Source organism: Anabas testudineus, chromosome 8, assembly GCF_900324465.2.
Source record: "Anabas testudineus chromosome 8, fAnaTes1.2, whole genome shotgun sequence".
In the NCBI taxonomy this organism is placed as follows: domain Eukaryota; kingdom Metazoa; phylum Chordata; class Actinopteri; order Anabantiformes; family Anabantidae; genus Anabas; species Anabas testudineus.
In genome coordinates, this window is record NC_046617.1 from 19,969,789 (window position 1) to 19,984,682 (window position 14,894).

Sequence of the window (14,894 nt, forward strand, 5' to 3'; positions counted from 1 at the left end):
GGAGAGGGCCAGTAATGGTAGAACACAGTAAAAGGATGTAGGTATTAACAGAGCAGGTGAGTCCTCGCAATGATGAAGACTCATAGAAGAAAATGTTTCAAAGCAGCCGTCTCACAATACAGAAGCAAACAATACACAAACCTAAATACAGACAAACTTTCAATGCTCGGATTTATACAGTGACAATAATCCTAATAATGAAAGGCCACATACAGGTAAACATCAGAGTCTTTATCCAAAAACAGTCCAAAACAGAAAATTGTTTGAAACTTACGATGTGGAAGCAGTCAAACGTACGTTTGAACATCCCAACGAAGTCGGTTAACCCGCTGAATGAAGACTGGAGGAACAAACAGGGAACAGGTTCATTATGTCAAACAGGGCTCATTAAAACAGAACAGACGTGGACAGTGACACTGATTAGTGCGATGTACCACAAAACAACAGATGAAACACAAAACAACCAAAAGAGAAACAACAAAGAGGGTTGTACTTTGGTGAGGAGAAAGAAAATGTAGTAAAAGTTGATTTATCCAGTGTAAAGTCACAGTTACAGTGAAGTACTGAGGATGAAAAGAACTCACTCTTGACTCTGTTGTAGCTGCACTGTTCTCAACTTTATCTGCTGCAGAGTGGAACAACAAGCAGAACACAACATGTTTCTGGTCAGATCATCATTCTGGTTAAATATGTATGTTAAATTTAAAACTACTGTGTTCAACAACCTTGATGTCTTCTTGTTTAAATAGACGTTAATAGAGATGAAATGTTTCACCGTAACTGCAGATAAAAAAACTAACGTTTAGCTTTTTCTGCTGAAACAGTCTGAGATGTTGGACTTGACGTCTTCACTGTATCTCTGTTCTCCACGGAGCCATCGTTCATGTTTCTGCTGCTTTCATTGGTGACTAAACCTTGACCAGTTTCTACTGTTGGAGAGTTAAAGCCTGTAAACATCAAATGTGCTGAAATAAGTTAGGAATCAAAATTTCGTCTTGACAAATCATAGTTTTCATGAGATTGTTGAGTTTTTCAGTGGTTGTAGTTGGTTTCACAGATTTAATTCCAGACTCACCTCCTACTTTTTGTGTGTGCTTTCTCCCTAAAGGTCACCATCAATTTGACTTATATTCAGTTTGTAGATCGGAAAAACACAAAGAAAATACATAGATGTTTTTCTCACGTTGTTGTTGTTTATCTGTGGAAACAGTCTGAGATGTTGAACATGTGTTCTCCACTGTATCTCTCGTCTCTATGGAGCCATTACTGATGTTACTGCTGCTTTCATTGTTGACTTCTTTACCTCCATCACCTTCCATTATTGAAGCGTCGAAGTCTGAAATCAGATTTTAAAGATTGTTCTGTTAGAACGGACGCTGAAATACTTTTGAAAAACTGTAATATCCTAGTTTTTCTAATTATGTCTCTCACTGGTTGCAGCTGCTGTTATTTGATTTCAGACTCACCTCCTACTGTTGTGTTGTCATCATTCTTAACTGACGCTTCAGCCTCACCAGGTTCCCCCACCTCTTCAGGCTAAGAAAGTGTCGGGGATGAGAGCTGTCAGACAGGATGGACTGGCTGCTTCTTATAGAGGTCAGACAGGCTGCTTAAAGAGAACTATCTTTGACCTTGACAAGCTTTTCTTTTCAGCACTGAGTGGACCAAACCAGCAGCCAGAAATCATAAGTACACCTTCAATGGAAGCTCTGTTAAATAATTTCATCAAAGTTCTGTCAACCTGAAATGCAGCCAGCCGTCATAGATAGAAGTTCAAAGATGTTGTCACTTTTCTAGCACAACATGTTTTTTGCTCTAATGACAGTTTGCTGTCAGTTATGTTGCCCAAGTATTTAAAGGACTCTACTGTTTGTACAGCCTGGCTATTAAAGAACTGACAGAACCTGCTGCATTACACCTAAAATCAATACACATAGCCTTAGTTTAGATTACCTTCAATTCAAGACAAGGTTCAGAGCACCATTCAAAAAAGAGGAAGAGAAAGATTTTATTTAAAAATAAAATTTCCACTGATATTAAAAATATCTTCTTTACTGAAAATAAAAAACAAAAAACAACAGCATCAATATCATGAGAGTTTCCCTGATTAGAGTAAAAACTGTATAAATAATCAATATGAGCTTTTAATCTGGGGGAAATACAAATTACCATTTGGGGTAATTGTACAAATTATATGATAAAGAAAATATTGACCTAGTTTACCGCTCCTTTACAACATTTATACATACATTATAAAACGCAATTGCTACTAATATGGTAAATGTGAACAGAAGGTGAATGAAATATATGAATGAACACAGAAGTCTCTCTTCTTCATCCATCCTGTCAGGATCTGAACAAACTGTGGATGTATCTGCTTTTGACGGAGAAGTCCAAAATATGTTCGTGCATGTTAAGTTTCAATCCATTTGTGGCTGCTGGATTAATTTCAGGAGGGAAGCTCAAAGCTGGACTGAGTCTGACTGTCTCATATAAAGTTTAAGTAAAGCATTTAAGGAGGGTCTGTTTGGACACATTTTCAGACTTGTTGCTCACTCTAATCTACACGGTTTTTCAGCATGACAGTATACATGCACATTTTGGGGACTTCAAGGATCTGTTTTAATCCCCAAAGAGGCATAATGTTGGCACTATAACTTCGAGATTGGAGCAGAACTCTTACTGTGAACACTCAACCACTGTGTCAGAGAAACTGGCAAAACTGGAAAATATTTGTGAACCACATTGCAAGTCAGAAGAACAGTTTCGATACGCCCCATTCAGCTAGTAAGAGCTTTTGTATAGTATAGAGTATAGCCTTTTGTTTTTATGTTAACATATTCTGTCAGAAAGTAAAGACAGTATATACAGTAATATACAGTTTTACTATTTTGACGATGTATTTGAAAGTGGGCCCCATAACAAAGTCAGAGAGGTCAGACTGAGATGGTTCGGACATGTTCAGAGGAGGGATAGTGAATATATTGGTAGAAGGATGTTGGAGATGGAGCTGCCAGGCAGGAGGACAAGAGGACGACCAAAGAGGAGATATATGGATGTTATAACAGAGGACATGAGGTTGGCTAGTGTTAGGGTAGAAGATGTTCATGATAGAGTTAGGTGGAAAATGATGATTCGCTGAGGCGACCCCTGATGGGAAAAGCCGAAAGAGAAGAAGAAGATTTGAAAGTGGGCCCCATGAAGATTTGAAACTGTAGTTGGAGCTATGGATGATTTAATAAACAAACAAATAAACATTACTTTGAAATCACTGTTGGCAAAAGGAAAAGTGAAAGTAAGACACTTTGATGGGATCAGATCTCATTGAAACCTTGTGACGTAGACTGAAGTTATGATTTGGACCTATTGGTAAAATTACCCAAACACCACTGCTAAGCTAAACCAGACCTGACTTGTAGAAATGTACATTATACTACAAAAGTTTTTTCCCAGTTCCACAGGTTGTGGTTGTAACATACATGGCAAAAAAGCACAGGGTACCACTGACTGGCCCCTGATTTGAAAAGAGATGTGGCTGGTAACTGTACACCACATGGAACAGTATCAACCCCAGATGTGAGGACAGCAGAGAGTGTCCCAGATCACCTTTTTAGCCCAAGAGTTTGGATCCTGGAAGCACAGGGGGTGCAGTCTGGTCTCCGGTTCCTGATTTAATCTGTAACGAAGTTAATCGAGATATGGGTCCAGAGAAGTCTGGGGACTGGTAGAGGGTGCAGGAGGCCTTTTGAAGGTCTTGGAAGTCCCACAGCAAAGACTGCCACCTGAATTGACCCTGGGTAGGAGGTGAAACGAGTGGAGCAGCAACACTGGAGGATCATGGACTAGAGGTTGTACGGGAAATAGAGCATTCTTGTTCAATCTTGTTCTAACCAAACAAACAGCTCCTAATCAGGCAAATGCAGGTAACAAAGAACCAGGATTGTTTTCTTTCTCTGGGGGGGGTCATGTTATCATCACAGGGCGTCAGCCTTACAGTTCTTTGGTCCAGACCAGTAAGAGGGAGTAAAGTTGTATTTGTTAAAGAAAACACTCCACAGGGCTTGACAGTGGTGTAAGAGTTTGGTAGTGTGGAGATACTCCAGGTTCTTGTGATCTTCAAATTCAATGAAGGTCTTTTTAGAGGAACCCCTCCTCCTGGGCCATTTTTACAGCCAGCGCTTCCTGATCACCAATGTCACAAGTACTCTCCACTGGTGTCAGACAGAGGACAGTGTTCCTCATTATCTTATTCAGAAATCTATGATACAACTGCACATTTATCTTAGCTGTCAGTGGAATATTGTTCCATAGGTCTAGGTTATTTGAATCTCAGTAACATGAGCTGAATCATTTAAATGTGACCATAAAACATAAAAATACGGAAGGGGTCAGATCATTTTTCATGGGACTGGAGGTCATTTTGTCCTTAACCTCTCATATGGCCGATTTGTTCCAAACACACTCCTACGTACAGAGGCAGGCGTCCCTTGAAATTACACCTTTTTAGGCACCAGGCACCAAGATGGCAGCTGTCTTGTAAAGAGTAACCAAGAGGAGGCTGATGTAAAACTTATTTCTGCCTAAACAGTCAAAAACACTGCACAACAACTTGGCACACAAGAAGATATAGGTTGAAAGGAGGCACAAAGACATCTGAGTTAGGTTTAGGCAGGTTTACAGTTAGTAAGAATGTCAAATTGTTGACTTAATAATTAGAGTGTTCTGAAATTCACTTGACAAGAACAGCAACAGACTGCGGTATTCTGTATGGACCTGTGCATCTTTCAACCCCAACGTCCTCCTGACAAACGCTGTGCAATGTTCACTGCAGGCACTAGATGATTGTTCAGCTAAAAGCACCTATAAAGTTATGTTTGCAGGAGAACAGTCTTAAAAATGTCGGCAATGTAAATTGTACTGAAAATTAATTGTACAATTAATAAAGTTACTAGTTTTGATCTTTGTCTGAAAAGAAAGTCAAATGTTTTCTTTTTCTGTTTTGAAGTGGTTGAACAGTATTTTCCAGTTTTGCCAGTTTCTATTTGTCTCAGCTGTTCTAGAAGGAACTGTCCTCCCTTAAAGTTAAGATATTAATTCCATTCCTTTGTGGCATGTGACACTAGTTCCTTCTTCCTGTCTAAGGTTGATTACTTTGAAACTTTTACATTTATTGAATGTGCTTTAAGATTTGCAGCCGCTTTTATTGCACTACAAATTAATGGGTAATGTGCAGGAAGTATTTGCTAGTTTGTCTTTAGAGCAGATTTAGGTTATGAAAGAATAGAATGACTGACATTTGAACAAGCCCTCGAAGCTTATCGGCAGACATTTAGAGAATGTAAACAATTCTCAGACAATGCAGTACAGCTGAAATATATTTTGCTGCTGGTTTCTAGGTGCTGGGAGAGGTTCTTATTTCATGTTGAGTACATTTTTTTCCGTAAGCTGTTTTGTAACAGTGGAAGCTCTGGGAGTCACTCTGAAGCGATGTCTGAATTTAGAGACCCAGTGGTAAAATATAAAATTTACACGTTACACCTCCAAAAAGGTTTTGACCTTAAAACTTGAAAACTTAAATTAATTCAGACATGAATTTATAAATCTGTGAAATAGCAGTATTGAAAGTAGCACTGCTTCATTTAAATTAAAGGTTAACCTGTAATTATATTTTCACCACAACAAATGTAATTGAGATAAAACTTGTAGTATATTAACACACATTTCTACAAGTCAGGATGAACTCATCGATGTTTGGGAAATGTTAGCACTGAGTCCAAATCATACCTTTAATCTATGTCATAACATTTCAGGGAAATCAGAAGTGTCTTATAAATGTTTATATTTTTATAAATATTAGGATCCCTATTACCACCCCCACCACCATAAAATACATCTCAAAACAGTAATTTAAAAAGTAATGATTATGCATGTTGGTTAAACTGGTCACATCACATCAGGTTATGTTATGTAAGAGCAGGTAGGAGGGGGTTTGTGAGGGCACACCTACAAATATGCAAGATATTTGTCGGGTTTAAAATAACCACAACACTTCATACGCTGAGAGATGAAGACAATAAAGCACAAGGACACTCTTTGGCCTTTTTACTTGCAAGGGGAGCCGGCCTGAGATCTTAGCATCATAAATGCTTCACCCAGGAATTTCTACCTCCGACTCTGTCCGTCTCCCCTTTGGACAAGCTTTTTATTAAAGATGAGACACACCCTGAACTTACAGATGTGGGTGTATGCTATGGTTACATGGTGAAGATAAGATGATCATACTGCAAGAAAAAGAAACTCCATACAAGGATAAAACATGGCTCTGTAGTCTAACATCATCAGTCCCTGAAGAAAAGCATGTGCTAGATCTTTCTCAGATGTGACATTGTCCTTTTTCATGGGTGGACAAATTTTAAGAAAATCTGAAGGAGTCAATTGTTGTTGAAGTCTGTTGTGAAGGTGAAGTCTGTTGAATAGAGCTTCAGTTTCTCTTGGAATTGATTGATTTATTCTGCTGATCTCTCTAGAAATCTTCACTGACCACTGCTGATAAGTAAATCAACACATATTGTATGAAAACAAAAGAACAAACAATTAAATAAAGTGCAAAATCCTCAATATCTTGTCAAATTTCTACCTTGTTCGTGTTTTCCCTCATATCTTTATGTAGAGCACCTGTAGGACAAGATGTGTTAGAAAATCATTGTTTCACAGTGTTAAGCATCATTTATACACATTTTATTGTCATTTTACTTAAACTTAGATGTAAATATATTTTCTTACGAAATTAAAGTTTTCATTCAAATGTTGAAGTCTTCATAGGTTGTAGATGGTTTTACAGATTTAATCCCAAACTGACTTCCTACTGTTTTGTATTTTCTTTGTCTCTAGGTGTTACAAACTGGACTGACGGGGACCAAACAGGTACGAACAAAAGGATGTTGTATTAACAAAAAGGGCAGGGAACACAGGGAGCTAAGAAACACTAACAAAGTATCAACTAAAAGAGACCCGAAAACACGGTGGATAGCTACAAAGCGACAAACAAAATGCACTGTGGAAGGCAGGATAAACGTGAACGAACAAACAAAGCTAACAACTGAAAACACTGTGGTAACACAGGAAAAAACAAACTGTCACAAAACAAGACATGAACAAGAACTGACATTGAAATGCTTTTAGAGAAAAACAAACCTTCAGAAACAGTTTTAAATATGTCTTTTTCCTCATTGGTTGCAGCTGATGATCTTTGATTTCAGACTCACCTCCTACTGTTGTGCTGTCATCATTCTTATGTGAGTGATCAACATCAGCATCAGGTTCAGTCACTGGACCAAACTAAGAAAACAGGAGATTTCATTTAACCTTTAACCTTTAAGTTTAGGAACCAAAACATGCGGCGTTAGAACCAAGAGGTATTTAAGGGTGTGGTGATCAAGGTGAAGTCGAGGGGACATGGCAGAGGACGGGGGACATTGTCAGGAGAGGGCCAGTAATGGTAGAACACAGTAAAAGGATGTAGGTATTAACAGAGCAGGTGAGTCCTCGCAATGGTGAAGACATATAGAAGAAAATGTTTCAAAGCACCCGTCTCACAATACAGAAGCAAACAATACACAAACCTAAATACAGACAAACTTTCAATGCTTTGATTTATACAGTGACAATAATCCTAATAATGAAAGGCCACATACAGGTAAACATCAGAGTCTTTATCCAAAAACAGTCCAAAACAGAAAATTGTTTGAAACTTACGATGTGGAAGCAGTCAAACGTACGTTTGAACATCCCAACGAAGTCGGTTAACCCGCTGAATGAAGACTGGAGGAACAAACAGGGAACAGGTTCATTATGTCAAACAGGGCTCATTAAAACAGAACAGACGTGGACACCGACACTGATTAGTGCGATGTACCACAAAACAACAGATGAAACACAAAACAAGCAAAAGAGAAACAACAAAGAGGGTTGTACTTTGGTGAGGAGAAAGAAAATGTAGTAAAAGTTGATTTATCCAGTGTAAAGTCACAGTTACAGTGAAGTACTGAGGATGAAAAGAACTCACTCTTGACTCTGTTGTAGCTGCACTGTTCTCAACTTTATCTGCTGCAGAGTGGAACAACAAGCAGAACACAACATGTTTCTGGTCAGATCATCATTCTGGTTAAATATGGATGTTAAATTTAAAAGTGCTGTGTTCAACAACGTTGATGTCTTGTTTAAATAGACGTTAATAGAGATGAAATGTTTCACCGTAACTGCAGATAAAAAAACTAACGTTTAGCTTTTTCTGCTGAAACAGTCTGAGATGTTGGACTTGACGTCTTCACTGTATCTCTGTTCTCCACGGAGCCATCGCTCATGTTTCTGCTGCTTTCATTGGTGACTAAACCTTGACCAGTTTCTCCTGTTGGTGAGTTAAAGCCTGTAAACATCAAACTGTGCTGAAATAAGTTAAGAATCAAAATTTCGTCTTGACAAATCATAGTTTTCATGAGATTGTTGAGTTTTTCAGTGGTTGTAGTTGGTTTCACAGATTTAATTCCAGACTCACCTCCTACTTTTTGTGTGTGCTTTCTCCCTAAAGGTCACCATCAATTTGACTTATATTCAGTTTGTAGATCGGAAAAACACAAAGAAAATACATAGATGTTTTTCTCACGTTGTTGTTGTTTATCTGTGGAAACAGTCTGAGATGTTGGACATGTGTTCTCCACTGTATCTCTCGTCTCTATGGAGCCATCACTGATGTTACTGCTGCTTTCATTGTTGACTTCTTTACCTCCATCACCTTCCATTATTGAAGCGTCGAAGTCTGAAGTCAGATTTTAAAGATTGTTCAGTTAGAACGGACGCTGAAATACTTTTGAAAAACTGTAATATCCTAGTTTTTCTAATTATGTCTCTCACTGGTTGCAGCTGCTGTTATTTGATTTCAGACTCACCCTTTACTGTTGTGTTGTCATCATTCTTAACTGACGCTTCAGCCTCACCAGGTTCCCCCACCTCTTCAGGCTAAGAAAGTGTCGGGGATGAGAGCTGTCAGACAGGATGGACTGGCTGCTTCTTATAGAGGTCAGACAGGCTGCTTAAAGAGAACTATCTTTGACCTTGACAAGCTTTTCTTTTCAGCACTGAGTGGACCAAACCAGCAGCCAGAAATCATAAGTACACCTTCAATGGAAGCTCTGTTAAATAATTTCATCAAAGTTCTGTCAACCTGAAATGCAGCCAGCCGTCATAGATAGAAGTTCAAAGATGTTGTCACTTTTCTAGCACAACATGTTTTTTGCTCTAATGACAGTTTGCCATCAGTTATGTTGCCCAAGTATTTAAAGGACTCGACTGTTTGTACAGCCTGGCTATTAAAGAACTGACAGAACCTGCTGCATTACACCTAAAATCAATACACATAGCCTTAGTTTAGGTTACCTTCAATTCAAGACAGGGTTCAGAGCACCATTCAAAAAAGAGGAAGAGAAAGATTTTATTTAAAAATTAAATTTCCACTGATATTAAAAATATCTTCTTTACTGAAAATAAAAAACAAAAAACAACAGCATCAATATCATGAGAGTTTCCCTGATTAAACAAAAAACTGTATAAATAATCAATATGAGCTTTTAATCTTGGGGAAATACAAATTACCATTTGGGGTAATTGCACAAATTATATGATAAAGAAAATATTGACCTAGTTTACCGCTCCTTTACAACATTTATACATACATTATAAAACGCAATTGCTACTAATATGGTAAATGTGAAAAGAAGGTGAATGAAATATATGAATGAACACAGAAGTCTCTCTTCTTCATCCATCCTGTCAGGATCTGAACAAACTGTGGATGTATCTGTTTTTGACGGAGAAGTCCAAAATATGTTCGTGCATGTTAAGTTTCAATCCATTTGTGGCTGCTGGATTAATTTCAGGAGGGAAGCTCAAAGGTGGACTGAGTCTGACTGTATCATATAAAGTTTAAGTAAAGCATTTAAGGAGGGTCTGTTTGGACACATTTTCAGACTTGTTGCTCACTCTAATCTACACGGTTTTTCAGCATGACAGTATACATGCACATTTTGGGGACTTCAAGGATCTGTTTTAATCCCCAAAGAGGCATAATGTTGGCACTATAACTTCGAGATTGGAGCAGAACTCTTACTGTGAACACTCAACCACTGTGTCAGAGAAACTGGCAAAACTGGAAAATATTTGTGAACCACATTGCAAGAAGAAGAACAGTTTTGACACGCCCGATTCAGCTAGTAAGAGCTTTTGTATAGTATAGAGTATAGCCTTTTGTTTTTATGTTCTAACATATTCTGTCAGAAAGTAAAGACAGTATATACAGTAATATACAGTTTTACTATTTTGACGATGTATTTGAAAGTGGGCCCCATAACAAAGTCAGAGAGGTCAGACTGAGATGGTTCGGACATGTTCAGAGGAGGGATAGTGAATATATTGGTAGAAGGATGTTGGAGATGGAGCTGCCAGGCAGGAGGGCAAGAGGACGACCAAAGAGGAGATATATGGATGTCTTAACAGAGGACATGAGATTGGCTAGTGTTAGGGTAGAAGATGTTCATGATAGATTTAAGTGGAAAAGGATGATTCGCTGAGGCGACCCCTGATGGGAAAAGCCGAAAGAGAAGAAGAAGATTTGAAAGTGGGCCCCATGAAGATTTGAAACTGTAGTTGGAGCTATGGATGATTTAATAAACAAACAAATAAACATTACTTTGAAATCACTGTTGGCAAAAGGGAAAGTGAAAGTAAGACACTTTGATGGGATCAGATCTCATTGAAACCTTGTGACGTAGACTGAAGTTATGATTTGGACCTATTGGTAAAATTACCCAAACACCACCGCTAAGCTAAACCAGACCTGACTTGTAGAAATGTACATTATACTACAAAAGTTTTTTCCCAGTTCCACAGGTTGTGGTGGTAACATACATGGCAAAAAAGCACAGGGTACCACTGATTGGCCCCTGATTTGAAAAGAGATGTGGCTGGTAACTGTACACCACATGGAACAGTATCAACCCCAGATGTGAGGACAGCAGAGAGTGTCCCAGATCACCTTTTTAGCCCAAGAGTTTGGATCCTGGAAGCACAGGGGGTGCAGTCTGGTCTCCGGTTCCTGATTTAATCTGTAACGAAGTTAATCGAGATATGGGTCCAGAGAAGTCTGGGGACTGGTAGAGGGTGCAGGAGGCCTTTTTTTTAAGGTCTTGGAAGTCTCACAGCAAAGACTTCCATCTGAATTGACCCTGGGTAGGAGGTGAAACGAGTGGAGCAGCAACACTGGAGGATCATGGACTAGAGGTTGTACGGGAAATAGAGCATTCTTGTTCAATCTTGTTCTAACCAAACAAACAGCTCCTAATCAGGCAAATGCAGGTAACAAAGAACCAGGATTGTTTTCTTTCTCTGGGGGGGGTCATGTTGTCATCACAGGGCGTCAGCCTTACAGTTCTTTGGTCCAGACCAGTAAGAGGGAGTAAAGTTGTATTTGTTAAAGAAAACACTCCACAGGGCTTGACAGTGGTGTAAGAGTTTGGTAGTGTGGAGATACTCCAGGTTCTTGTGATCTTCAAATTCAATGAAGGTCTTTTTAGAGGAACCCCTCCTCCTGGGCCATTTTTACAGCCAGCGCTTCCTGATCACCAATGTCACAAGTACTCTCCACTGGTGTCAGACAGAGGACAGTGTTCCTCATTATCTTATTCAGAAATCTATGATACAACTGCACATTTATCTTAGCTGTCAGTGGAATATTGTTCCATAGGTCTAGGTTATTTGAATCTCAGTAACATGAGCTGAATCATTTAAATGTGACCATAAAACATAAAAATACGGAAGGGGTCAGATCATTTTTTATGGGACTGGAGGTCATTTTGTCCTTAACCTCTCATATGGCCGATTTGTTCCAAACACACTCCTACGTACAGAGGCAGGCGTCCCTTGAAATTACACCTTTTTAGGCACCAGGCACCAAGATGGCAGCTGTCTTGTAAAGAGTAACCAAGAGGAGGCTGATGTAAAACTTATTTCTGCCCTAAACAGTCAAAAACACTGGACAACAACTTGGCACACAAGAAGATATAGGTTGAAAGGAGGCACAAAGACATCTGAGTTAGGTTTAGGCAGGTTTACAGTTAGTAAGAATGTCAAATTGTTGACTTAATAATTAGAGTGTTCTGAAATTCACTTGACAAGAACAGCAACAGACTGCGGTATTCTGTATGGACCTGTGCATCTTTCAACCCCAACGTCCTCCTGACAAACGCTGTGCAATGTTCACTGCAGGCACTAGATGATTGTTCAGCTAAAAGCACCTATAAAGTTATGTTTGCAGGAGAACAGTCTTAAAAATGTGGGTAATGTAAATTGCACTGAAAATTAATTGTACAATTAATAAAGTTTCTAGTTTTGATCTTTGTCTGAAAAGAAAGTCAAATGTTTTCTTTTTCTGTTTTGAAGTTGTTGAACAGTATTTTCCAGTTTTGCCAGTTTCTATTTGTCTCAGCTGTTCTAGAAGGAACTGTCCTCCCTTAAAGTTAAGATATTAATTCCATTCCTTTGTGGCATGTGACACTAGTTCCTTCTTCCTGTCTAAGGTTGATTACTTTGAAACTTTTAAATTTATTGAATGTGCTTTAAGATTTGCAGCCGCTTTTATTGCACTACAAATTAATGGGTAATGTGCAGGAAGTATTTGCTAGTTTGTCTTTAGAGCAGATTTAGGTTATGAAAGAATAGAATGATTGACATATGAACAAGCCCTCGAAGCTTATCGGCAGACATTTAGAGAATGTAAACAATTCTCAGACAATGCAGTACAGCTGAAATATATTTTGCTGCTGGTTTCTAGGTGCTGGGAGAGGTTCTTATTTCATGTTGAGTACATTTTTTTCCGTAAACTGTTTTGCAGCAGTGGGACCTGGGAGTCACTCTGAAGCGATGTCTGAATTTAGAGACCCAGTGGTAAAATATAAAATTTACACGTTACACCTCCAAAAAGGTTTTGACCTTAAAACTTGGAAACTTAAATGAATTCAGATGTGAATTTATAAATCTGTGAAATATCAGTATTGAAAGTAGCACTGCTTCATTTAAATTAAAGGTTAACCTGTAATTATATTTTCACCACAACAAATGTAATTGAGATAAAACTTGTAGTATATTAACACACTTTTCTACAAGTCAGGATGAACTCATCGATGTTTGGGAAATGTTAGCACTGAGTCCAAATCATACCTTTAATCTATGTCATAACATTTCAGGGAAATCAGAAGTGTCTTATAAATGTTTATATTTTTATAAATATTAGGATCCCTATTACCACCCCCACCACCATAAAATACATCTCAAAACAGTAATTTAAAAAGTAATGATTATGCATGTTGGTTAAACTGGTCACATCACATCAGGTTATGTTATGTAAGAGCAGGTAGGAGGGGGTTTGTGAGGGCACACCTACAAATATGCAAGATATTTGTCGGGTTTAAAATAACCACAACACTTTTCATACGCTGAGAGATGAAGACAATAAAGCACAAGGACACTCTTTGGCCTTTTTACTTGCAAGGGGAGCCGGCCTGAGATCTTAGCATCATAAATGCTTCACCCAGGAATTTCTACCTCCGACTCTGTCCGTCTCCCCTTTGGACAAGCTTTTTATTAAAGATGAGACACACCCTGAACTTACAGATGTGGGTGTATGCTATGGTTACATGGTGAAGATAAGATGATCATATTGCAAGAAAAAGAAACTCCATACAAGGATAAAACATTGGTTATAGGCGTATAGCAACAAAAACTGTTCAACTCCAAGGCCGCTGACCTTTCCTTGACCTTTCCTGTTTCCTTTCTGTGTGCAAAGTGCAGCTTCAGCACAGTACAACATGCTCTTGTTGCTTACAGGATTAAACATCACACACATGTATCCTTCATAATGACAATAAGTAAAAAACAAGAAATTATCCTTATGAGTGAAGTAACATAAGAAAATTATAAATCAGTGAGTAAATCATTTTTACTCTAACAATTTTCAACAACACAACCACATCTACACAGAGCAGGCAGAGAACAGCAACCTGAAAACAAAGGTGAGTTTGTAAAACACTTCTGTAATTATATATTTAATGTGTGTACAATGTATATACACAATGGCATTTTGTAATTCTGTTATTTAAAACTGTGAAAGTTGCATTCAAAGCAATTCAAAAACTAAATTGGAGACTGGATCTCATAATTTCATGTCTTAATTAGGTCCAGATCTCGCAATTACGAGATTAAGGTTAATCTCTCTGAGAGCAGAGCAGACCCAAATTCTTTTGGTTAAGTTATCTCAAGGCACTTTACAGTCTAAGGTTTAAGACCTTACAGAGAATAATTCTATAAAAAATTATATAGAAAACCCCACAATCCCATTTGAGCAAGCTTTAGGTAAAAGGAAGGAAGAAGGAAAAACTCCCTTTAGAGGGAACTCTCTGAGTTCACTATACTGTTAGCTGAGGGTAGAAAAGAGTGTTTGTATCTGAACCTGGTGTATTACATCAAAAATCAATACACACATCCTTAGTTTGAGTTATATTCAAATTAAAGAAGGCTGGATGGTGATAAATGCTGATGAGAAATCTACAAACAACAGTCCAGCAGGATTTCCACTCCCCACCAGGTGTTTATAGATGTAGTTAAGGAGTGTTAGTTATAGGTGAACTGCAAGGGGTTAAAAATGGGACCTGTGTGGCTTAATTTGACCTTTCTAATTAATTTCTCAAATGATTTCATGACCAGTGAGGTTAGTGCTACAGGCCTATAATCATTCAGTGACCTGGGGTGGGAGAGCTTAGCAATAAGGACAGAGTACAGAAACAGGGGCT

General features: G+C 38.3%; 1 long non-coding RNA gene across 1 annotated transcript; it reads right to left on the minus strand.

The window, feature by feature from the left end:
* Positions 1-6,097: 6,097 nt before the first annotated feature.
* Positions 6,098-7,774, minus strand: LOC117152883. The gene is made up of 4 exons (XR_004463392.1): positions 7,756-7,774; positions 7,266-7,338; positions 6,638-6,675; positions 6,098-6,546 (listed from the first exon to the last, which is right to left on the minus strand). It is a non-coding gene; the product is annotated as an uncharacterized LOC117152883 (long non-coding RNA).
* Positions 7,775-14,894: the final 7,120 nt, after the last annotated feature.